The sequence below is a fragment of the Solanum lycopersicum genome, chromosome 7 (assembly GCF_036512215.1).
Source record: "Solanum lycopersicum chromosome 7, SLM_r2.1".
In the NCBI taxonomy this organism is placed as follows: domain Eukaryota; kingdom Viridiplantae; phylum Streptophyta; class Magnoliopsida; order Solanales; family Solanaceae; genus Solanum; species Solanum lycopersicum.
The window spans coordinates 40361935-40369389 of record NC_090806.1 but is presented as its reverse complement, the minus strand read 5'-3'; positions in this window follow the sequence as shown (position 1 = coordinate 40369389).

Genomic DNA, 7455 nt, shown 5'->3' with positions numbered 1-7455 from the left:
GAATGAGGGCGACCCATGTAAATACATCGTTTCTTACTCGTACAAAGGAACTCTTTCTCCGAATATGGTTTCTCTCATGCCACTTTCTCGTTCGTGGTTATGGAATTTGTCAAAAACCCATAAATCATGGTAGTCATCGGCTCCTGCAAAGTCGTTCATTCCGACCCCTACAAAGTAAATTCTTATGGCCTTTCTTAGCTTATCAAAGATCAAGGTTTTCTGGGTGGACAGTGGTCCATATAAAAGTAGGTGTTTTTTCTTTAAGGGTCTTTTGTAAATAAGGTTGCAGGAAATCCAGTCTATTAGTGGGTACTTTTCTTTTATTTCTTCTGGCTCATATTCCTGGATTCCCCTTTTTTCGACTTCTCTTTGGTCGAGATATCTTTGTATTCTTTGTAATGCGCTTTCTTTGCTTTCTTTTAGAATCTTAAGGTCCTGGAATATTTTTTTTACGTTAGTGTGTGTTCCATATAGAATTCTTTCTATGATTTGTGTGTGGCTGTATACATCTAACCATTGTTGGCATTCGTTTATTTTTTGTAGTATTTCTATAACGGGTTTTATATTGGCTTTCTTTTTGCTCCTTGCTTTTTCTCCAAAGCTCAAGATTTCTTCCTTTGAGAATTCTCCCCGTACGTGCGGTTCCTTATCGTTCTTGGTGACATACCCAATGAGGTAAGCAAATCCTTTGTGAAAGGTTACATTAAACTGTCTTCCTTCGAATTGACTAAAGGCTTCCCTTATCAATAGATCAATCGGGAAACTGAATAACCCTTTTTGATAGGGATATGATGGCTCTAAGGTCTGAATGGTGGAATTTATTTGGAGGCACCAAGGAAATTCTACCCCAAAGATTCTCTGCTAGGTATGCAGAATTTCAAACCCAGGAGGAGATAACAACATTACCAGAGCATATAAAAATATGCAAATATTACATTATGAAAAGAATCTCTTATATCATCACTTGGAACTTTGATAAGAACAAAATGTTTGTTAATCACTATTTTGATAGTGATATGATGGCTCTGATACCATAAAGGATCTTAAGTAATGCGGAATCAAAGGAGAAGAAAGCTTACAAAGAAAACGACTTTTATTCAAACTTCAAGCAAACTTCATTGTACATAAGAGAGAGAGAGAGATATTCAGAATACAGTGTGAATTTTCTGATGCTCTCTAATGGGAATTTAATCCTCTTTTATAGAGGGAAAATAAATGTCTTTTATCTGAAGGCTTACAAGTGGATGGCTGAGATATTGCCGACACTTGGGGGGGCTATCAAAAGATAATGGGAATCTTCTCTTTTGATAATGCATCTTCTTTTGATAAAGGCAGTAGTGCTTTCCAAAAGAGCTTTGTCCTTTAGCCTCTCAGTGGATGCCAGTTTAGAGAATAATGAAAGTTCCTAACACAAAAGATAATTCCGGCTTTGCCTCTATCTTTTGCGAAAGGTCATTTACTATTCATAATCTGGGTCCATGTAGGCCAAGGCTAAACCTTTGGGATTGCACATGTCACCATTATCATCATCTTCCCCTTCAGAAGAAGCAGCATCCTTGAGTAGTTTGAAGATCTGTTCCTCAGAATGATCTTCGATGTTGTCCATAGCTTCCTTCAATTTTTGTTTGAGGGATGCTTTGGATAATTTCTTTTGAGAAGTCTGGACCTTCTCAGTGTTCTGTACTGCTGAATTTCCTTTCTGTTTAAGAACCCAACCTTTTATCTGTATTTGTTTGCACAAATAATTGATGCGATCTATTTCGCTTTTGACAAAGTTCCAGGTGATGATATAAGAGATTCTTTTCTTAATGTAATATTTGCATATTTTTATATGCTCTGGTAATGTTGTTATCTCCTCCTAGGTTTGAAATTCTGCATACCTAGCGGAGAATCTTTGGGGTAGAATTTCCTTGGTGCCTCCAAATAAATTCCACCATTCATAAAACCATCGTGGGATGATGGCCTTTGTTAGTGGTGTGCTGTATTTAATAAACCAAGTGTGCCTTGGTCTTACATAGAGGAAGTTCATCCATGCGGCCTTATAATCATACCAATTATAAGTCTGTGGGCGGTGTGTCATTGTCAAAGCAATTGGAGTGTGAAGATGATCTGCAAACTATTCTGTTGGTTCTAGTATTCTCTTTATTGTAATCCTGGAATACATGATTTGATTATCTGCATCTTTGCAATGCTCGATGTCGACGGATTCTGTATCCACTAGTATGGCTTCAAAGTATCTCGTGGTTTTTAGTGGATTTTCGGTATCCACATAATTAAAATCAGTGTAACAAGGTTTTATTAATAAATCAACATCCATGTTAGATACTTCTTTACTGAGTGCCATCAAAGGTAGTATTTGTGACACCTGAAAGTCAAAAAATTCTTCTTTTTGATTTAGTTTTGGGGAAATTGTTTTAGTCAATTCTCGATTGACTGCTTGGGCAAAAGTCTCAGGGGCTTTCATCATGTAAGCTGCTTTTGTTTTGCAGGAGGATGAAGCTTCAAGAGCAACAATTGGTCTCAAATTTAGACTTTGAGGTAGAGGGGGGTAGTTTGGCCTCTGGGGCTTTTGTTGAGAAGAGTTTGGTAAATTTGGATAATCTGTTAGGACTGTGAAAAAGTTTTTGGAATTTAAAGCAGGTCTTGTGGATGAAGATTCTGCTTTGGATGGTGTAAGTGGAGGGAGCTGGAATGGTCTAGGCATTTTTTCTTTTGGAAGATCCTTGTCTCCCTTAGCTGCTGGCTTAAATGGCCTCATGTTTTCCCTGCAAAAATTCACGGGTTAAAAAATCTAGCAAGGAGTTGTTTTCTCCTTTGATGAAATCAATATCAAAATCAAAGGTAGATAGTAGAGCTTGCCACCTAGCAAAGATTTGTTTTGGAACAATGTTTTTAACATCTTTTTGAAGAATTTCTTTAGCAGACTTGCAATCTACTCTTAGCAAAAACTTTTTGTTGATAAGATCATCCTGAAATTTTGTTATACAAAGAACAATAGACAAGACTTCTTTTTTAACAGTAGAATAATTCTTTTGAGAAGAATTTCAGATTTCCGAAGTAAATCGGACCAACTGTCTGTAGATTCAGGATCTACCATTTGTTTTAGGATACCTCCATAACCAAGGTCAGAGGCATCAGTTTCAACAATCATGGAAGCATGAGGATTGGGGATCCCTAAACAAGGAATTGTTTGAACTAACTCTTTAACTCGAACAAACGCTTGGGTTTGTTCAGAACTCCATGGAACAGGGACTTTCTTAAGTCTCTTGTATAGAGGCTCGCAGATGTGTTTGATTTTTTGAATAAAATCGGCAACATAATTCAAACTTCCTAGAAATCTCTAGAGCTGGGTTTTTTCAATAATTTCATTGGGAAATTTAGAAGAGAACTCTAGGGCTCTGCAAATGGGTTTAAAAGTTCCTTGAAAAAGTTCATGGCCCAAGAACCTCTTCTTTGTTTGAAACAAAATCATTTTCATAGCACTAACTACTAAGCCATTGTTTATATTGATGATGTGTTAATATTTTCTGAAAACATTGATTCTCATTTTAAACACCTCAACACATTCTAATATTACTTGCTTCTAAAGACGTTTAGTGTCATTCGAGGACTAATATTCCTAAAAGGAGGGGATAATGTAACATTTCAAAAATCCAAGAAGAGTCTTAAAACTTAACATAGGTGCAAAAACGTCCAATAACGTCCATGACGATCGAAAACTTGTTCTAGGAGGTACTAGCGTGCATAAGCCTATTTGATGAGCTTTTAGGAGTAGAAAATCCATGAAAATTGGTGGAAGGGTAGTTAATATGTGTTTAAGATGATTCTTATCAAAAATTCAAGGTACGACTCCCGAAGGACCAACCAAGGGCCCTTGACGAGGACCCTAGCACGTAGGAGGCAACATTTCCTAGGCAGTGTTCACTAACAAAGCACAAGCGACGTCTCGTGTGTTCATTGACAGGGTATCGATGTCAACCGTCGAACAACAATTAGACAAAATTTTTGAGGACCTCAGATGCACAGTTCCTAACAGACATGACAGTTGTGAAACACGGAAGGCACAGTGCCCCGTCCACTCACAGATGGATCGTCGATTAGGGTTCCGTCTGTGAGGGTAAAATTTCCCTGCACATATACGTTAGTTTCAATTAATTAGTTAAGGGTTTAGGTGGTTAATTATGGGTTTAAGGGAGTCTAATTAAGTTAATTACCCACTATTTACATACCCAAACCCTCATTAGATTAAACACAATTCACAAAACAATTCCTATTCCTTCTCTATTCTTTCTCTCTCTATTGGAAGACACCATCGAAGAACAAGTTAGGTAAGGGTTTTTAGGGATTAAAAGGGAATATTTCACCATAAAATCTTAATCAAATGTTGAGTTAAGGGATCTAATTCAACTTTGAGACATCTTTCCTCAAAGGGTTCCTTCAAAGAATTTTCATAAATTGGGTTTTCATGTAGGTTCTTCTCAATCTCGAAAATTAGGTTGTGAATTGACTTGTTTAAGTTTTATATTGGATAATATTACTATATTTTCATTCATTATACCATAATTGTCGTATATCTTTATGGTTCTTATAGTTTGTAGATGATGATACTTAACCCTTAACCCTAGTTTTAATATTTACATAAATTAGGTTGAAATTGGTTTAATTTACTTGGTTATTGGTTGAATTGCTATTAATTTATGTTGTTACATTAACCATGATCAAATTAGAGTTACTTGTAGTCTTTCATCAAAGTTCATGAGATGATGATCTAGGTTAAAAAGTGAATTAACATAAGTTTCTTATCTTAAGCTATGATCTAGTGTTAAATTGTGATATAGTGATTCTTCTTACACTCTTATTATGTTTATTGTGGAATTAGGATGTAGTAAATATAAATTGGATTGAATTAAGGGTTTATGGAAAGACCTTGACGATGAACTATGAAGGAGACTTGGTCAGTCTTATGATCTCTATCCTTTACTTTTAATTGTGGTCAATTGTTATTAAGTCATTATGTTATATTGGATTAAGCCTTATATTAGGATTGATAGCGTGGTATACTTTTGAATTGAAATGTCTTAACTATGTTGTGAGGTTGATTAAGTTGTATGTATTACAAGGATTGTGAGGACTATCAAGGTGCAATATTATGGTATAAAGTGATAATGTGCTAATCTCACCTATATGAATTACAATGAAAGGACTTATACTCATGCAATTATTATTTAGCTATTGCATATGATGATTGTCAAAGGGTTACAACCTATAACCAATACAAAGCTATGATTTATAATTAGAGGCTTCATGCCATTTCAAAAAGGGAATTTAGATTAGCACTGAGTGAAATAGAGCGAGGAGTGTCCCTTCCCACATACGGAAGGTACAATCACTAAAGAGGGTCCCAACTACATCTCCTAGTTCTTGAACTATGTTGTCCCCATAGGAATACTAGAGAGTGGATCGATGTAGGTGCTATGTTTTATTTTTTGATACAACCTTGGCAAGTAGTCCGCCTTCTTTTGGTGTACGGTTTTTTCACGGCCAGGGTCTAGACCCTATTCGAAAAAGGCGTTGTTGACCTCTCAGAGCTCTTAGACAATCCTACATACGTAAATATTAGATAATATAAGCAAAGTTTTACGGAAAATTTAAAACTTTTGTTTGCTTTGAAGTATACATAGACTTCATAGTAAGAATTGCAATACACCTGCACCTGTACCTAAAAGTAAGCTCTAGCATCCACCTACACCTGCACCTAAAAGTAAGGTATTGTATGGGATTAGTACACCCTTGTACTAAGTATGGAGGTATGCAGGTACACACCAAGGACATGCATGATTAAGGAAAGATCTCTCCTTTACAATATCAGTTATGGAAAGCCCAGTCTATTGGACTTTCCAAATCGGTTTAGGAAAGTCATGCTATCATAGTAACATGCATCATCATTCTTTTCATATTGCACGCAACACATAACATATTTCATATAGCACATACATATATCACATATCATTTATTCATATGCCATGAGACCTTTGAATTATGGACTTAACATTAGGACTTTCCAAAATAAGGGTTCAACATATGGGACCTTAAATAGGGAGCCTTCTTTAGAAAACACAGATTCTACTTCATTAATTTATGCATACTTCATTTTTATTCATTTCATACATTCATAGCCTAGTGCAAGAACCATCTATACCTAGGAAGTAGTTTAAGACTCTCATTGGGTTCACTATACAATGACCAAGAACGACCTAGTGTCATTACCTTTGTCTAGTTCACCTCTTGATTATTCTAACCAAACATCATTAGTATCATTCATTTCATTTTGTGCATTACTAAGGATGGAATTATTATTTCTTTGAGAACTTTAACTTTAACCAACATAGATCATGTAAGCTCCTTAAAATCCAGTGTCTACCCCACACATAAAAGAGGTGGAATCACTGGCAAGGGTGAAACCAAGACATGCAACCGTATATAGGGGACTGAAGCGTGCTAGATCCCTATGCTTGCTACATAGGTTCAAAGACTAGGAGATATAAGGAGACACATATCCACCTAAATGGACTGTCTCATCTCATGAGATTTACATGAAACTCTGCCTTCCCGAAAGAAAGAATCACAACTTATAGGTAGCCTATCGGTGCTCCATATAAAGTTCCATTACATTTATGGCATACATCATAGAAGTTGGCTTCTAGCTTGAGGGCATCATTTCTTATTAGATGATTTCTCATCTCATCATTAGAATTAAGTGTATATTAATCTTAATACTTTCATAAGCGTATTTCTTAGAGACTGGTCTTATCATAAACTTTACACTCTCATTGGTAAGTATGTTATTGGCAAAACTTACGTAAGCTCCACTAATATTGATCGCATCTTTCACATTAGCCTCTTATCATGTTGTCACCACATTCTTTAACAGTAGCATATTCGCTCATCATAATTACTCACCCCTTTTACGTGAATGTTCATTTCATTATATGTGAATGAACTTGGCCTTTTAGTTTGTTTCACACCCTTACTTAGCCCTCCTGGGGTCACATTAATTCATCACATACATCTTAGGTTCACTCACTTTTAACGTACGCTGCACTTATGAACCCATCCATACAAGCCCTGACGCTTCATTCATCTTGTAAGTATGCCCAGGTTTCAATTTCGATTCCTATAGGAAGAATTTATTAAATATTAAATCACATAAGACTTATGTGTTAATATAGAATTTGGGAAAAGGAACCCGATTTCAAATCCGTTGTATATCACTTAATAATTTTTTTTTATAAATTCTTAATTTAAAATTCTTAGCTAGGGTGCCCGAGATCGAATCTCCACACCTACACTTCCTTTCTTAATTTTCTTCACTTTGTCTTAAACATTTTGTCTTGGAGACCTAAGATCGAATTCCCACGCCCACATCCCTTTTATTTTCTTTCTTACCTAAATTCT